This window comes from Pyrgilauda ruficollis, unplaced genomic scaffold, assembly GCF_017590135.1.
Source record: "Pyrgilauda ruficollis isolate IOZ18807 unplaced genomic scaffold, ASM1759013v1 scaffold57, whole genome shotgun sequence".
Classification (NCBI taxonomy): domain Eukaryota; kingdom Metazoa; phylum Chordata; class Aves; order Passeriformes; family Passeridae; genus Pyrgilauda; species Pyrgilauda ruficollis.
The window spans coordinates 7,881,066-7,898,262 of NW_024527377.1; positions in this window are offsets into that span (position 1 = coordinate 7,881,066).

Consider the following 17,197-nt stretch of genomic DNA (forward strand, 5'->3'; position numbering starts at 1 on the left):
CAGCACTGATCCTCAGCTAAGAGAGCACGAGCTGCCTCCCTCTCTCATGCTACTGACTGATAACTGGAGCAGAGCTGGCTCCGGTTCTGGAGGCAGATGCAAAACAATTCTTCCAGATGGAAGCCAGAGTGAAGCAGGCAAGATGCCATCTGGAAAGAGAAGGCCCTTGCTGTGCAGATGCACATTGCAAAAATGACAGAAATGTAAAATTGGAAAAAATCCCCCCATGTCTGTGGTGAATGGGAGAGTTCACTGAGTATCTTGCTGCTGGCTCCTGCCTTTCCAAAGAGTGCACTGTGCACAGCAGCCTGGTAATAAAGCCTGGAGTAAGAATCTGTTTCCATATTTCTGGATTTAGCTTCATCTGTTTGGGTTTGGGGTTTTAATTTTTTTTTTTTAAGTCATTCTTTATTTTGTGGTGTGACTTTAACCAGATTTTGCACCCATCTGAATGGATGTAAAATGTTTCCAAGAGCTGTTGGTAACAGTGAGAGGTTTGGGCTCTGGCATTCTCCAGCTCCACACACTCCACAGTATTTTGGGCCAGGAACTGAAAGGACAGACTGGAGGATCTGCATAGTGGATAGAAAAAATTGCACTTTGGAGCTAAAGAATGTTCTTACTAAGTGCTTTTCTCTTTGATAATGGCCATGTTCCTTCAGAAGAATCTTATGGTACCAGAAACAAGAATGGACAAGGAGAAGTGGGAAAGTGAGAAAGCCAGGATGGGCTGGCTGGTGAATATGGGAATCCCAAAAAGCTTCTCCCTCGTTGTGTGGCCAAGTTATCCAGCAGGCTGATTCTGTGGTGCATGCAGGATTTATCTGTGGGCCAGCCAAGCTCAGGCAGTGGCTCTGGCAGTGACCTGTCCCAGGCTGGGAGGCTGCTCAGTGGCCACTGGCTGCCTGACCTTTCCTCTGCAGGGTGTGACGGGACCTCCTCTGCACCTCACAGCCCCTGCTTTGCCTTGCCAGGCAGGTGGGCTGTGATTTTTCTCCAAACAGCCTTTTTTAGAGAGTATTAATTCACATAAATCTGAGGACTCTGGGTGTGAATTCATTACAGACTGAGGATAGTTTTCAGAGGCAGCTCCTCAGTGCAATCCTGTCTGCAGATTCCTGACTACATTTCTGTTCAAGAGCCATCAAATCCCAGACAGGCTACATCTGCCACATCATTTCTCAAAAAAACTTTTTGTCATGGGAACAAATGTGACAGAAATGTGTGAAAAGCAGAAATAACAACGAACCATTCCAGATTCTTCAAATACCCTGATGAATTCAGGACCACACATGGATGGAGCCAGATCTGCTTGGTTGTGGGGCACAGCCCATCCTGTCCTCACCTGGAATCAGGACTGGCTTTAGGACATTTTTCTTTCAGAGATCTGTGACAGTGCAGAGCTGGCAGCAGTTCTCATTCACTCTCTGGGCTCTAAAGCACAAAACCTCAGGAGTTTCAGGTTTTTATCTCCTCTGGGATAGAAAATCCAGTGGTTCTCCTATTCTTATCTCTGAAAATTAGGGCTACAAACACTGGGCTTCGGGCAAATTTTCCGCAGAACTTACTGGACTTAAATGATATAAATTCATTGTATCAGTTCAAAACCTGTAGTAAATATTGAGCTGTAGGATTTTGAGTTTTAATATAAATTAGTGGAGATGCACACATCTGCAGGGAGGAATTTTGACTGTTTAGAAAATCCATTTGAACAAAATCCCTGGAAAAACTCACAGTTTTTTATGGTTACAGAAAACCATGCTGAAGGGTTGATGGACTGAGAGCAGCTCTGAAGTTGTGAGAGGGACTGTGATGCATCAAAAATCAGAATGAGAGCCCTGGAGGATGAGATCTTGATGGACCTCCTTGTGAAGATGTGGGGGAAATGCTGTTGTTTATTCTTGCCCACCAAAAGAGCTGCCCATGCTTTGCAGGCACAGCCCCAGAACCCTGCTGCTGTTTGAGACTGAGTGTCTGCACTGCTGCTGGACAAGGCAGAAAATTGGAAATGAGGAGATATCCCTGTCAGATGGTACTTTAAGTGAGCAGGTAATTGGTGGTGGGGCTCTGAGCTGGGAGCTGTGGGGTCCCACTGACCAGCTGGGGTCACACAGCAGCCAGAGGTGGCCCAGGGCAGGGGGAAAGGTGCCTTGGCAGCAGCTGACAGCACTCCCTCCCACCCTGGAAGTCTCCTGGTGGGGTTTGGTGGGTGAGGAGAAGGCAGCTGCTCACCCAAAAGCTGCTCAGAGACCCTGACTTGGCACTCTGAGCACTGGAGCCCAGGCAGAGGGCATCACTTTGCTGGTAAAACAGTGAGTTTTTGCTCAGATTAACCAACAACAACAACAAAGTCCTGGGAAAGTTTGGAGTGAGGAGTTTGGAAGCAAAGAATTTTTCTTAATACTGTTTATGGGCAGGAACAGAGAAACTGAGAGCAGCAATTCAAATTTTCAGCTTCTCTCCTAAGCAGTAATAATGAGGGTGAAATGTCAATTGACTGCACCATGCTTTGAATCAGATTGTTAGTGCTGGACTGACACCTGACAAACTGGAAAAAATGAGCAGCTTTGCAAATCCATTCTTTAGGTACTGGCAAAGATGAATAAATCAATCAGGAGTAAGATGGAAAAAGCAATATAGAACTGAAAGCTGTCACAATACTGGCCAGATGTACATGAGTGATGAAAGAATAAACAAATCATTAAGTGAAACACTTTCCTTCTGGTACCATTACTTATCTGAAGAATTGAAAAGTGTAGACAGTCATTTAATGATTTCAAATTTTTGGTGTCTATAGCGCTCTGAACATCCCATTTCAAAATATGAGCAATAGTGTAAGAAAGTGTAGGAAATGTCCCAGTGGATCCATAAACATCCCAGTGCTCTCTGTCCATCAGGGACAGCAGGAGCTGCTATTTAGGAAGAACACAGAGGGGGGATGGTCACATCCTCTGGCCCATTCCCCCTCCATCCCCGGCTCTCCCCGTTGCTGCATTTAGGATGTCTCTACCTGGTCCTCCAGCTATCCAAACAAACACCAGCCCTGCAGGAATTTATCTTATCCCTTTTCATCCTGTGGATGCCATAAGTGCCTGGGGCAGCCCGTTCCATTTGTCCATTGCTGTGCAGTTACTTTGATTTAGTTCTGCAGCTCTGTACTTACTTTATTTACACCACTTCTCTCCAAAGTGAAGATATTTTTCTTCAGTTTCTTGAAAACAACTTCTTCCCCTTGGTCATTTTAGCTGCCTTTTTTCACCTCTCTGCCTCCACTACTTTTTTCTTGAGGTGTGGAGACTGTGAGTCCACACTTCTCAAAGACATGAGCATGATCAGCTTCTATAGGGCTGTAGGATGCTGCTGCCTTGGCTTATAGTGCTACAACATTATTATTATTACTATTATCATCATCATCATCATAATCATTATTATTGGAAATATATTATTAATATATTAAAATTAGATTATTAGATTATTAGATTAGAATATAAATTATATTCTAATTATGAATTAGAATATCAATATTATTATACTTAGTTCTAAAATTAGATGATTACTAAAATTATTATTATTCCCTGGCTGTGAAGTTAAAGGATGAATTTAAGACTTTAAAACTGTAAAAGTCTTTAAATGTAAGAATTTAAAAGACAATTTTGCCTAATTTGAAAAGAATTTTAAAAGAATAAATGTGTTATATAACATTTTATAGATTATGTAATAGAATATAATTAATATGGCATAATATACAAATAATAAATAGAATTTAATAATTTAAAGATGTTATTGCCTATTTTTTCATTAACAGACTGACATTATCATTTATGGTCTACTTTCTAACCACACATATTGTCACAACTTGCTTGTGCACAGGAAAACAAGCAATTCAGAATAGAAAAATCCATATTCCTTCAGCAGGCAGCTCCACCTCACAAATCCCTTTAGTGACCCTGTGCTAATTACTTCCTGAAAGTCATTTTTTGGGCTATTTGGTTTGTTTGCTCTTTCTTAGCAAAGCAGCTGCATAACTTTCTATTGAGAGATCTTAAAAATGTTTGTCATATCATGTCAACTGCTTCAAGATATGAGCTGGTGCAGAGCCTAAAAATAGCTCCTTGGAGATGACTGGCCTGGCCTAAAGCCAGGCTGGGATCAAGGAGGAATAAATGTGACTTCAACTCACTTTTGCTCACTCGTGTCCTAAACTCAGACTGAGGACTGGATGGAACCAATTCCAACAATGGGACTGTGTGTAACAGAGTGAAAATGAGAAGAGAGGGGAATTTTTACCCCAGTTCTCCTGTTGTTTCCCTCTCTGTAGCACATTGGCCACACTGGAGGCACCACAGGGTCTGTGAAATAAAACATTTCTCACTGGAGAAATCAGTGGAGGGATGTTTCCCCAAATGGAGCACAAGGGAAGGAGCTGCTTCCCAAACTGCAGCTCCACATGGGTCTGTTCTGCAGTTGAACCCCTCTTTAAAGGGGTTTAAAACCCTCTTAGGGTTTAAACCCCTCTTTAAAGCACGTTTTGTTCCTGAGCTGATTGGACACATGAGTCAGGGGGATCACTGGAATCACCACAGGGATAACAAACACCTCGGCTGGGAGAAACTCAGCTGCTCAGGAGAGACCCCCAGTGCCCCTTAAACAGAGCCTTACTTAACATTTGGGACTTGGAAATCTCCATGAGTAGGAATGGTAATGAAGGAAATGCCAAGTGAAACCATCTCCCTGCGTGGCTGGCTTTGACATTTCCAGGCGTAGCCGCTCTCCTGGGCCAGCATTTTGCACCCACACTTGTCTGACAACTTGCTGAAGAAGTGCATCCAAACAGACAATGAAATGCCTGCATGATTTGTGCAGGAGGGAAGTAAACAAAATATCACTGAGGATAAAATCTTTTCAAATGCAGCTAAAAAAAGCAGTATCAGACTCTTCCAAATGCTGGAAAATTGCTTCTCCCGCCGCTGCTTGGCTCATTTCAGTTCGCTTTTTTGGGATGAGATTTTTCTTGATTAGGTTTGACCAGACTTTGATTTAAACATCTGAAAGTTCCACAATAACTGTTGTTAAGTGTTTGGTGAGGTTAATGTTTGGAGAGTCGGCTCATCTCCATGGCACAGGGAGAGTGATTTTCTCAGAAATCTGCTGAGAATAAAGATCAGCAGTAAATTGGGAAGCCAGGGAAAGTGTAAAGTTCTCTGTCCTGTTCAATTCCTCAGTTCTCATAATTGATGGTCACATTTGTGCCCACTACAGCTAGAAATTGTCTTGACTGGAAAATTCTCCACGCTTTTCCCCTTCAACTCAGACTCTGGTCTCCCCTCAACCAAATGATCAGTGTTAAGCTTTGCAATGTCTCTCCTTTTGCCTTTTCTCTTCATGCCCATGTTGCTTCTCTCTTAACAACAAAATGCAAAAATGAAATGCAAAGGGTGCTTTGCCCCATTTCACCCAGACAGGACATCAAGAAGCTCTGCACAAAATCTGTGCTGTGCTGCTTAAACAAGTGACACATTTCTTAAACTCAGCTGAGCATGGGAGGAATATTGAAGATGATGTGGAAGCTGTAAACAGGTCACCTTCTTCAAGATAAAGTGGATTCCTTCAGTGCAAGACATAATTAAATGCAATTTCTTTTCACTCTCCCTTTTGTGGTTTAATTGATGCCTGTTTGTGAACGCCAGATTATTTTATAGCAGCTTGACTTTCCTACTTGTGGATATATTTGGTCTAAATTCCTTTTTATTTTATAGCAGCTTGACTTTCCTACTTGTGGATATATTTGGTCTAAATTCCTTTTTTTTTTTTTGGGTCCCAGGGAGTTTATGATTTACAGGTAGCGATTTTTCCATGTGACATGGAGTGACATCTGAGTTTGAACAGACCTCCTGTTTCAAAAGAAAAGATTAAAGAATGGAGAGCTCCCACTTGTGAAATGCAGCTCCTGATGAAGGTACTGATTTCTCCATTGTGTGGCAAACTGATAATACACAATGGAAAATGGTTTGAAATACGTTTCAAAGCTGCTTTTTTTTGCAGATAATTCCACCCCTATAGAATAGTCCCATCAGCCTAGCACTGGGCCAAGGCAAGTGAAATAATTTAAGAGGTGGGAATCTCCAAAACACTCTTCTGGTGAAAATGTAATTGCTTTGTTTTGAAAGTGCCTAATGATCCAAAAAATGGGTTGATAGCTTTCAAAGCTTTCAGATCTGGAGATGCTGACAGAGCAAATTTAATAGCGGGAGAAACTTTGTTTTTAGTGTCTCCTTTTCCAGACTTTCTCCTGACAACCATAATTCATTAGCCAAGCCCAGGGAAAGGGGCAATGCTTAGAGAGTTTTCAACACAGATAGCACAGAAAAGCAGAGGACAGGGCTGTGAAACAGATGTTTCTTGCAATTAATAAGCAGATAAAAGCACATGAAAGCCTGCAGGAGTGCTGTGGACTGAGACAGCACCCGTTTGTCCTTCCTCCCCTCCATCCTCCTGCTTTGCCTGGGCAGGGGGAGCAGGGCAGCAGCAATGCTGGTCCTCCTTGTCTTCTCCATGGAGAATCAGCAGATTTCCAGCCATGGGATCAAAACATCCTCACGGTGTCTCCTGGCTGCAGGCTGGAAAAGATCCATCTGTTTGGGGTGCACACACTGAGCTTTGCTCTGAATGGGGCACGAGGCTGATTCCCCTCATGGAAACTGCTGGTCCAGAGGAGATGTACAAAACAAATTCATATTAAAAACAGGGCTGGTGCTGCAGAGAAATGAAAGAGAGAAGGTTGAGGAGCAGCTCAGGTGAAAAACCCCGATATTCTGTGATTTTCCCAGTGCGTGGAGCCTCTGAGGAGAAGCTTGGTGAGAGGATGCTGAGAGAGAGCACGTTCTGTGCTGAGGAGCTGGGGGGAGGCAGCTCCAGAACATGGTGGGTGGGAAAGCTGATCCCAGCAGAGCCAGGACAGGCAAATTCATCTCAGGAGACGGAAAACATCCTCACGGTGTCTCCTGGCTGCAGGCTGGAAAAGATCCATCTGTTTGGGGTGCACACACTGAGCTTTGCTCTGAATGGGGTACGAGGCTTATTCCCCTCATGGAAACTGCTGGAAACAGGTCCAGAGGAGATGTGCAAAACAAATTCATATTAAAAACAGGCCTGGTGCTGCAGAGAACTCCAAGAGAGAAGGTTGAGGAGCAGCCCAGGTGAAAAACCCCGATATTCTGTGATTTTCCTAGTGCGTGGAGCCTCTGAGGAGAATCTTGGTGAGAGGATGCTGAGAGAGAGCACGTTCTGTGCTGAGGAGCTGGGGGGAGGCAGCTCCAGAACATGGTGGGTGGGAAAGCTGATCCCAGCAGAGCCAGGACAGGCAAATTCATCTCAGGAGACGGTCACAGCAGCACTGCCAAACCTTCCCTTCGCACCAAGCGTCTTGTTTTCGCCTGCATGTGTAAATAACAACAGCAATTTCAATCAAGAGAACAACATTCTCTCTTCAGAGGAAAGAAATTGCAGATCTGGGGGTGGAAGTGTCATCTGCACGGAGCGTTGAGGCTTCAGCTTCAGTGACAGGTGATTCCTGACTCCACACAAGCCATACAGCACTGTTTGCATTAAGCTCCGGGATTTGTTTTCCTGGAGGATTTCTCCAGTGAATCCTGGCATAAACAGCAAAAGCTGAACACTGAGGCGCTCTGCATGAGGGAAAAATGGATGGGGGGGATTTCAGTTCACTAAAACTGGCATTAAATTAGTGCCAAAGTGAGAAAATGCTGAAAATAAACCCCCTGAGCTGATGAATTCTCGTGTAACAGAATCACTCTTCAAGAGGGCTCTAATGCTAAAACCTTTGAGGGTAAAATGATGGGGAGATCTCAAAACAAGATGTTTGCCTGGACACGGAGCACTCAGGTGGGCAGAGGGAGACTTGGGGTTTTGTGTTCTTGCTCAGAATAGTTCTGTGTGAAAGACTTTTCCTGGAGATGTCACACACCCCCATTAACCCAGTGCTGTGCACAAGCAAATGCATTCTGACTCAGAGAAGCTTAAAAAGCCTTCCCAGCAGGGCGTGTCAGGAGGCTGGAACTGCCTGTGCCCAAGCTCAGTTAGCAAAATAAACCTTTATACATCCCTTACACACACGTGTGTGTGTAAAATGCAACTAAATTAAATCTGTGGTGTACAGACATCAAATGCAGTTTGTTACTTCCACGTGCACGTAAAAAAAATAAAAAGGCAAATTTTGAATATGGTTTCTGAAGTTTTTGAATATGGTTTCTGAAATTTCGTTGCCATTTAGAAGTGGGCATTAAGAAATGACCTGGAAATCAAGGGTCTTCCAAGAAGAAATCTTCAGACACTGGGGTGTGCAATGCACTGCTCCATGCCACTAAAAACTTCACAGCTTGATATTTTTATGGTCCACTTCAGTTAAAAAGCTTTCATTTTTAATGCTGGCAGTCTTCAAGTAACAGCACTGAAATTGCTTTGCCTAATTAGGGTGATCACGCAGTTGTAATGATTTAATTTCAGATTTGGAGGGGTATTATAGCTGAGCAAGGCAGGTCTGGAGAGCAGCCTTCTCTGCAGCCTGCCATTAAATACCTGCAGGTGTGCTGGATTCAGGGAACATCCCTGGCATTAACACAGACACATAAAAGGAAGATTGTGTTTCCAAAGATCTCAAGAAGCCTTGAAGGTCAGATGAAAAATTGAATAAACAGACACGCTTTTAAAATTATCTTCTGATCTTCTTCAAATACGGTGCTTTTTTCTTCAGAATCTTCACTTAATCTTTTAAATTAACCTCATAATAATAAGGATGATAGAGTAGAGAAATGCTAAAATACAATGTGAGAGACACTGGCTTTTTAATTAACCAAAATGTGTGCTTACTTTGCTAAAGGTTACAGTCTGTCTGGTGAACACCAGCACGTGAAGGACTCAGGAGATTGAATTTTTGTGCTGTGAATTAACAGAAAATGTGAGCTCTGTATTGGGCCCGTTCAGGGATTTGATAAGCCATGAAACCTGTGTGTGCCTGGATGCCAAATACTGCTTATGTGGGCAAATTTGGATCAAGGTTTATGAAAACAGGTGCCACAACTTATATTTCCAGCAGCTAAATACTCATTTTCTGAGGAATGTTTATGACTTTGGTAGTGACCCTCAGTTTTATCTCCACAGGCAGAGGAAGCTGTAATGGGAGCAGTTAAGTTGCTCAAATAGGGCCAATATTCTTTATAAATCCACTGGATTGAGCTGTGTCTGTAAAACCTCATATTTTACTAAAACTGAGGTGCACAGAGATAGCACTAATTGTAATGGAACTTCTCTTTTCAAATACATCCTTGGAAACAGACACTGGCTGTAGGAAATTATGTTTGGAGGTCATAAGGTTGTGGGGCTTAAAAGTCAATAAAATCCACAGAAGATCCCACTTTAAAAAAAAATTGTTTTTCACTCTGCATTCCTGTCTTCCACTGCACTTAAGAAATTTTTAACATGGTTCACACAGGTCAATCTCTACTGAGCATTAAAGTTACTTTTTAAGTGAAAATAAAAACCCCACTAAGAATGAGTCAGCAGGACTGCACTCTCTGCACTTGCATTAGCAGGAATTTTTATTTTAAGGAAATGCCTGAAATTTTTCCTCCTATTTTGGTGACCCAAACTTGCAGAGCTGGGCCATACTTTTTCTTACTGCCATGGGTAATGAAGGTTAGATTACTCTGCTGGCTTCTGAGGGAAACCTCCTTATTACTGGGCAGCTGTCACTGAGGGATGGTTTGTGTTCAATTTGTTGGATTATGCAATTGTCCTGGTTCTGACACAACTGTAGCACCATCCCAGTGAGTGCAAACACAAAACTGCAGCAAACTCTGGGGAGGCAGAGGAAGAGAAATCACTTCTACTCTCTGTCCTTCCTGAAAACAGTGTTTCCTCCTGAAAACATAAATCAGGAGTAAGATAAAATCCCCCAGTCAACACCACTAATGCCCATTTGAAAAGGGAATAATATTTGCTGTGTTTTATAATATCCCAACTGAGATAAAAAGACAGCAAGCTGCAGGAATATATCCTGTATTACATAAAAGAACCACAAGATTAAAGCTGACTGTGATCTTGTTTGCTCAAGATTTAAATTGATGTTTCTCATAGATATCAGTGGCCTTAACCTGCATTTACAATGGCAGAGGGAATATTTGGTCATAAAAGCTGAAGTCTGATGTCTTAAAGAGAAAAACTAAAAGCCCTTCAATATTTCTGCAACATGATGGTGTTTCCATTTGATCTTGACAAGTTATTTATTCAGTTGGTGCCTCAATTTCCCAGCAGTAAATTGGAAATAAAACTTCTGCGGGTGCCACAGTGCTACTAATTCTTGTGGAAGGATTTGATGGTCTGAATGATAGGCACTAAAAAGAGGTTTTTTATTGACATTCTCTGCATGCAACATCAAGATACCAGCGTTTCTCTTCCCCTGTGCTAGTTAGAGAGAAATATTTGGCCATCTTTTCCCACTTAAGCACATTTATAGCTCTCTGAAGGGCCCCGCTGTCTCCAGTGACCAACTGAAATTACATGGAGCTGCTCATTGGCATTTCCAGAACAACTAGTGAAAATCAATTGTTGAATTTAGCTACAACACTGTCAGTAAATAGCCCTTCTGATCCAATTTCAAGGTCAGTGCACACCAAGTCTAATTAAAACGGTGTGGTGTGTTACCCATTGCTATTGAATGATTTTGAATATTCAAGAGGGCTCCAGAATTCACTGGAGCAATAGAAAAAAGCCATGAAGAAGACTGAGAGGACCTAGAGAGTTTTTATTTCTGCTTCCACTTCTCTTATTCATAAGTTGCCTGGAACAATTAACTCAGAGACTTTCTTGATTTGGTTAAAGTGGCTAAACCCAGCACTGTCACAGACAGAAGGGTCCCCTTTTGCCTCCAAGGCATTTCCTCCTGAAAGTGTGAGACTCTGCTGGACCTTGGGAAGCCTGACCTAAGTGAAAACAAAATGAGAAATATAAATCCTGCACTTTAACTTCCTGTTAAGTGTGTAATTGCTTCAATTTTCTTCAAAATATCCAGATTGATTTTCATCTCTGCACAATTTTAATCCGTGTAACGTCTTAAATTTAGTAAAAGCTACTTATTTTCATGTGTAGAAGAGAGATCAATATCTGCAGCCACTGTGTAATTTAATTACAGGAGAACATGGATTTTTAAATTTTAGTTACTCTATAAAGTGACCTCCTGAAGCACATAAAAAAGAAAGTACCAGGAAGGTATAAATTAAGGTATAGATTAAGGTGAAAGACACAGTGGGAGTCAGTTCTCTACTCCCACCTCTTGTTACACCCACTGAATGCAAGAATAATCTGAATTTCCCTCCTTTCTCTTTTGCCTCCTGAGAGTTCTGGGCTTGGCCTTTTATCTGACTCAGTTTTATTGGATGGGATATGACATCATTTCAGTAATTTTTTGGCCCAGCAGGACTCACTTTTCCCATCCACTGGCTCCTTTTGCAAGGGCAAAATTCCACCCACTGCCTTGACTTTCTCATCGCAGCACGTCAAAAACATTCAGAGGGCAGCATTATTCCTCTTCCTAATTAATAAGAATATGAGCAACTCTTCTGCTGTGAAATATTCATTGAGAATTTGCTAATAAATATTCATCAGTGTTAACAAATAATTTTTTCCTTTGCATACACCAGTGACACTTATGAAAATGAGAATACACACACACACACACAGAGCTGTGCTGTCTTACAAACCACTGCTATTATGACATGCTGCAAATCTAATTTATTTCAGGAGCCTTGAACACAGATCATGGCAGTAAAATGTCTCCTTTATACACATCAGTGGTTGTTTGTGGCACAACAGCACTTCCATGTTTTAATAATGTAACTACTGCCTTGAACTGTGCTGATTTCCTCAGTGATGGATCACACATTTATAGCAGCAGAAGAAATGCTTACAGTGACATTTTAGTGCTGGAAATCAGAGCATTTATACCTGGTGTAAACTCAAAATTGTCTCTATTTTCCACAGCATCTTAGTACTAGAAAAGACTTTCACTGGGGAAAAAAATAATTTTTCACTGGGAGAAAAAGATGTTTTATTTTAAATGGTAACTGCAAGAGATGCTCACTGAAACTATGAATAGTTCAGATTATTTCCCTTGCTCTCTACCTAAAATAGAGCCAACTGGATGATGGCAGTTCATTCTGAGGCTCTCACACAGCTGATTTCTGGGCTCTTCACCAAGCCCAGCCCCAGTTTGCTGCCCTCAATTCAGAGGATTCACTCGACTGCTCAGTTTGGCAGCAGCTCCCCAGCCTCTCCTGGGGTCACACTGGGACATTCTCCCCTTTCCATCTTTGCACCTCTGCAAACAGCTCCTGACATTTCCTTTCCTGTGGGAAAGGCCAAAAGAACTAGGATTGCTCAGCCTGGAGAAGAGAAGGCTTTGGGACACTTAATTCTGGCCTTCCAGTGCTTGAAGGAGTCACAAGAAAGATGGGAGTGACTTTTTCCAAGGGCTTGAAGTGACAGAACAAGGGGGAATAGCTTCAACTGGCAGAGATTAGGTTCAGATTGGATATTAGAGACAAAATCTCCCCTGTGAGGGTGGTGAGCCTATGGCACAGGGTGCCCAGAGAAGCTAAAGTGTTAATTTTGCTGCAGCAGTCAAGGAAATGAGGGTATAAAATGACTGCTTTTGAAAAAGAGCAGAGAGGTGCTGGCCCCAGACTTGGCCTGGGTGAGAGGCTGTGTGCTGCTCTTCACCTCTTGGGGCCAAATCTGGGATTTTTGGTACTCCATAACAAAATGAGATGACAATTGTTGTGGAGAAGGTGCAGGACAAAGAGTCTGCAGCTCCCAGTTAATAAAAGGTTTTTGACTCAGGAGGTTTGATGGGGATGGAAGAGCTCCTGTGGGGGAGTGGGTCTAGAGCTGCTCAGGGAAGCATTAAGTCAAAGTGACAAATGAGGCAGAGAGGGGAAGGTGTGCTCAAGTGAAGAGAGGTTTGAAAGGGAATATCTTCACAGGAGAGTAATTAATCTCATTTGGGATTTTCGTAGGAGGGCTGTGAGCAGAGCAGAAGGGAAGGAGCAGTTCAGAGTGACTTTGTGCATTGGCTGGTTCTCCACTGGCCATCCAGCTCTCTCAGGGAGCATGAAGGAATGTCTGGATTTTAACCCCGTCTTCTCTGAGCTCCTGTTAAGGGCACACCAATGGCATCTCCAGGAGCAGTCCCGATGACATCCATAATAAGCAATCCCAGAGGTGAAAGCCTTGCTCTGGGGTTTATTACCTCAGCAGATTAATTCAAAGTGTCTGACAAATGAACCATCAGATAAAACTGTGACAATTACCTCCCTTAGCAGGCAATTATTTCCCACACCTTTGGCTTGCTGACATTCACTGGAGGATCATTCCTGAGCTACAGAGAGATGTCACCTCTGCTGCCACCATGGCTCTGGGCACTGCCCACCAGAGCCACGGCTGAAAATCAGCACAGCAAAGGATTTGCCACTTGGAGAGTCTGAAATTGCCACCTGCAGGGTCTTTCTCAGAAAATCAGCCACAAAAGGCTGGTGGAATCACCACCAAGTGAGTTGCTCAAGAGAGGAGCCGCAGCCACATTTATAGCTGAGCTCTTTGGACTGATTGATCTGAAGGCTAAGCATGACCAAAATATATCAATAAATCAATTCAGAGTAGCATCATAAAGACTGGAATTCATCACAGTGCTCTATGGGATGGGCCATGCTCTATGCAACACCTATGTGAGTTCTAGGGAAGGAAAGAGACCAAGATAAACTTTGCCTTCTGATGATGGGAGGGAATAAACACATAACAAGAGAAAGAAGAAAGGAAGGGCAGTTAAAAATTTCAGCTTGACTTCTATCCTGTTCAGTGTTCTTGCCTTTGCTTGGGGTTGAGCTTCAGTGTGGACAGTATTTCTCAGTTAACACCCCACACCAAACTGCACCTGGCAGAGAGCATTAAAAAAATCAATAAACCCCAGAATGATCTTTGAGGTCATCACCACAGCCCCTGAATAAACAGCTCAGAAAACCTCAGGCTCTGCCCCTGTGTTTTGTTCAGGTCCATGGCTGGAGCTTGCAGAGGATCTTGCGTGTCTGGGTGGAGCCTTCCCTGTCCAGATGTGGAGGCAGAAGATGCTGAAGGCAGGAGGGTGGCTCTGGTGTTAATGACAGAGCTCAGGACATGCCATCCCTTCTCCTGCAGCCCCCAGGACAGCAGGGCTTTGTTTTTCAGCCTGGCAGGGGCTGGTGGCCAGGGAAGGAGCAGGGGGCAGCTACAGACCTGCTGCTCAAAGCTGGGGAGGGCCCCGCAGAAGAATTTGGACAAAAGTGCCACATCATGGATGGGTCTGGCAGCACCCATCCGTGTGGTGGGAAGAGGTGACTTCTCCCAGATTTCTGTGGAGATGTGTGTGATGAGCCCCACACTGTGATTCCTGCTCTGCAGGCCGGCAGCCCTGTGTAAGTGTAAGGAACTAAACAAAACAAGGCAGATACCATCAAAGAGAGAAACCTCAGTTTACAAAGAGCTGTGGAGTCAACAAAGCCCTTCCCCTCACCCCCCTGCTTCCCATGTACTCAGCCAACACCAGCTGTGGCCCAATTAAACTCAACTGCTTGCAGAAATGGATCTGTTGCAGACAGGCACACAATGGATTATGATTGTAATCACTTAAGAGGTCACAGCAGCTCAGTGCTTGTGTTTCCTGATTTCTGGGTGAGACACAGGACCGAAGTTCTGACCCACTTTGGGTGGCTAGAGACCCTCCAGCCCCTTGCTGTTTGTTAGGATGGTGAAATGCCACTTGTGGTGTCAGCAGGCACATGCTGCCTCTTCATCTGTTCCAAAGGGAGGTGCTGCCATCAGCCCAAAGAGCAGCAGCCAGGGAGATTCCTACTTGCAGCATCAGTATGGTCCTAACTCCAGACTGTGAGCTCCAGTCAAATGGAAATACCTTGGGGCAATGGGAAAAGAACCTGCAAACCCAAAGGTCCTGCAAGGTGAAACACTCTCAGTGGCTTTCCTTGTGCAGCTAAATCCCTGCTGAGGTGGGATGTGGCCCCTGCTGCTCTGTTTGACCAGCACCCTCCTCCATGGGACACTGCTGCTTCCCAAAAAATGCTTCAAGGACCTTAGGCTCCACACCTGGAGGAATAAATTTGTGTGCAAGGTGTTTTAAAGTGGCATTTAGTAAGTTTCTCTTTGAGACATGTAATTGTTTTCTGTCACGACTCACCCAGTCCTATCAGCTAAGAAGTTCTTACAGACACTGAGTGCAGCAATTTTTCTTCTTTTGAGTTCTTTTCTGAGGATCTTTTTTCACTGGGGCCTCCCTGGAGGCATTAGCCTGTAATCTGTAATGCCATCTGCTTTGCTGGGCTGTAGCCAGGTCACTTTATTGTGGATTTAAATCAGCAGGGAGTAATTAATGGCATTGTTTTCACTGAGGGACAGTATCAGGGAGCAGAGGTGCAGAGCAGTACGAGCATTTCAGTTCTCAGGGACCTCAGTGACAAAAGAGGGGGGGAAATGGGGTTCCTCTTCTCTTGGGGTACTTCTGGTTTCAGATATTATTGAGATCTACAAAACCACTGCTGCATGAGCAGCCCCATGGCAGGGGCAGCTTTGGGAAGGGAAAAGCCCAGCAGCAATTTCAGGGGTAGGGCTGAGGTGAAGAGTACAATGTGAAAATCAAGAGGTATTTATTAATGTAAGAACCAGACAAAACCTCTCTTTGAGCAGAAACTTATTCCCATCTGGCCCTTTTAGCTAAACTTAACTTGTGGCTGCTGCTGCTTTGTCTGGAAAGAAAATCTGAAGTGACTGATAAAGAGGGACAGTTTTTATTAGACAGATTTGCTGGGAGCTGCTTTGCTCAGCTGTCTGAAAGGCTGCAAGAAAATATCTGCACCGTGGGACAATCCCAGCTCTTGCTTTACATACATATAAAGGGAAAAAAGAGAAATATTTTCTTCTACTTGGAGCAACAGCCAAAACCTTCACTTAAAAAAAAAAATCTCCTGAAAGAGTTGAAAATTGCTTCCAAAGTCTTCTTAAGGTTTAATTAAATTTTTTGTTGTTTTCTACCCTCTAGTCTGTATTTTGCTCATTTTCACATTGGACAAGGGGTTATTTTTATTCTTTTGATTAAATTAATTTCAATTAATTTTTGCTAGAGCTCTGGGCATGGCGAGGTTGGAATACGTAATTGTGCTTGTTAGTGGTGTGAATATTGAGCATTATATGGAAAATGAGCAATGATAGAAGAAATAATGCATGACAAAATATAATCCAGCAAATTAAAACACCACAACCACAATAATATAATAATAATAACAGCAGCAACAACAACAGCAAATAAAATGCCTGCAGGCTGTCACATTTATTGTACCTCAGAACAAAGCTGAAAAAGCACATAAGTTAATTTTGCCAAATAAAATTTAATATTTATCTGTATCATTGGGTATAACACACTGAACTACCTGGAATCTGTTTAAGGAAAGTCCAGGAGAGTCTCTCTGAATGTCCAGGACTATAATGAGCAATCAGATGAAAAAATCCAACCATGAAAACACCCAGGCTGGTGTTTACAGCCAATGAACCCTTTTTAAGCACTGGTGACTGCAAAGAATCTTTTACAACACATTGCAAGAAACCCCAAGGTTACAAGCAGCTTTACAACATCAAGGCAGCAATAAAACACCTTTCAGCCTTTTATGAGAGACCCAGGTCATGGATGCACTAAAAGCAGTCACTCACTAAAATATACAGGTTCTTCCAAGGAATTTCAGTCCTACAGGAGCAGATTTTGTTCTTTGAGGTTAAAAATACTCCAAATAATACCAACAAAAGGTAAAATGTTGTGCTGGAGAACCTCCCTTGGTATGAGCTGGCATGATTTTACTGGAATGACAGTCTGATGGAACCTGGTTTTGCAATTTTTCCTAATTTGCTTTGGAATATTTCAGCTTGGGAAACTCAGGAAAACTGTCACCTTTTGGGAAACTCCAGACTTATGTCTTCAAATGGACCAGAAATTACTTCAAAGGATCATCTGCCATTGTTCTTTTTGCAGAGCTGCTTCTGGGCAGGAAGTTGCAAGGATTCTGAGTGATAACAATTTCCTATTTCTTTCATT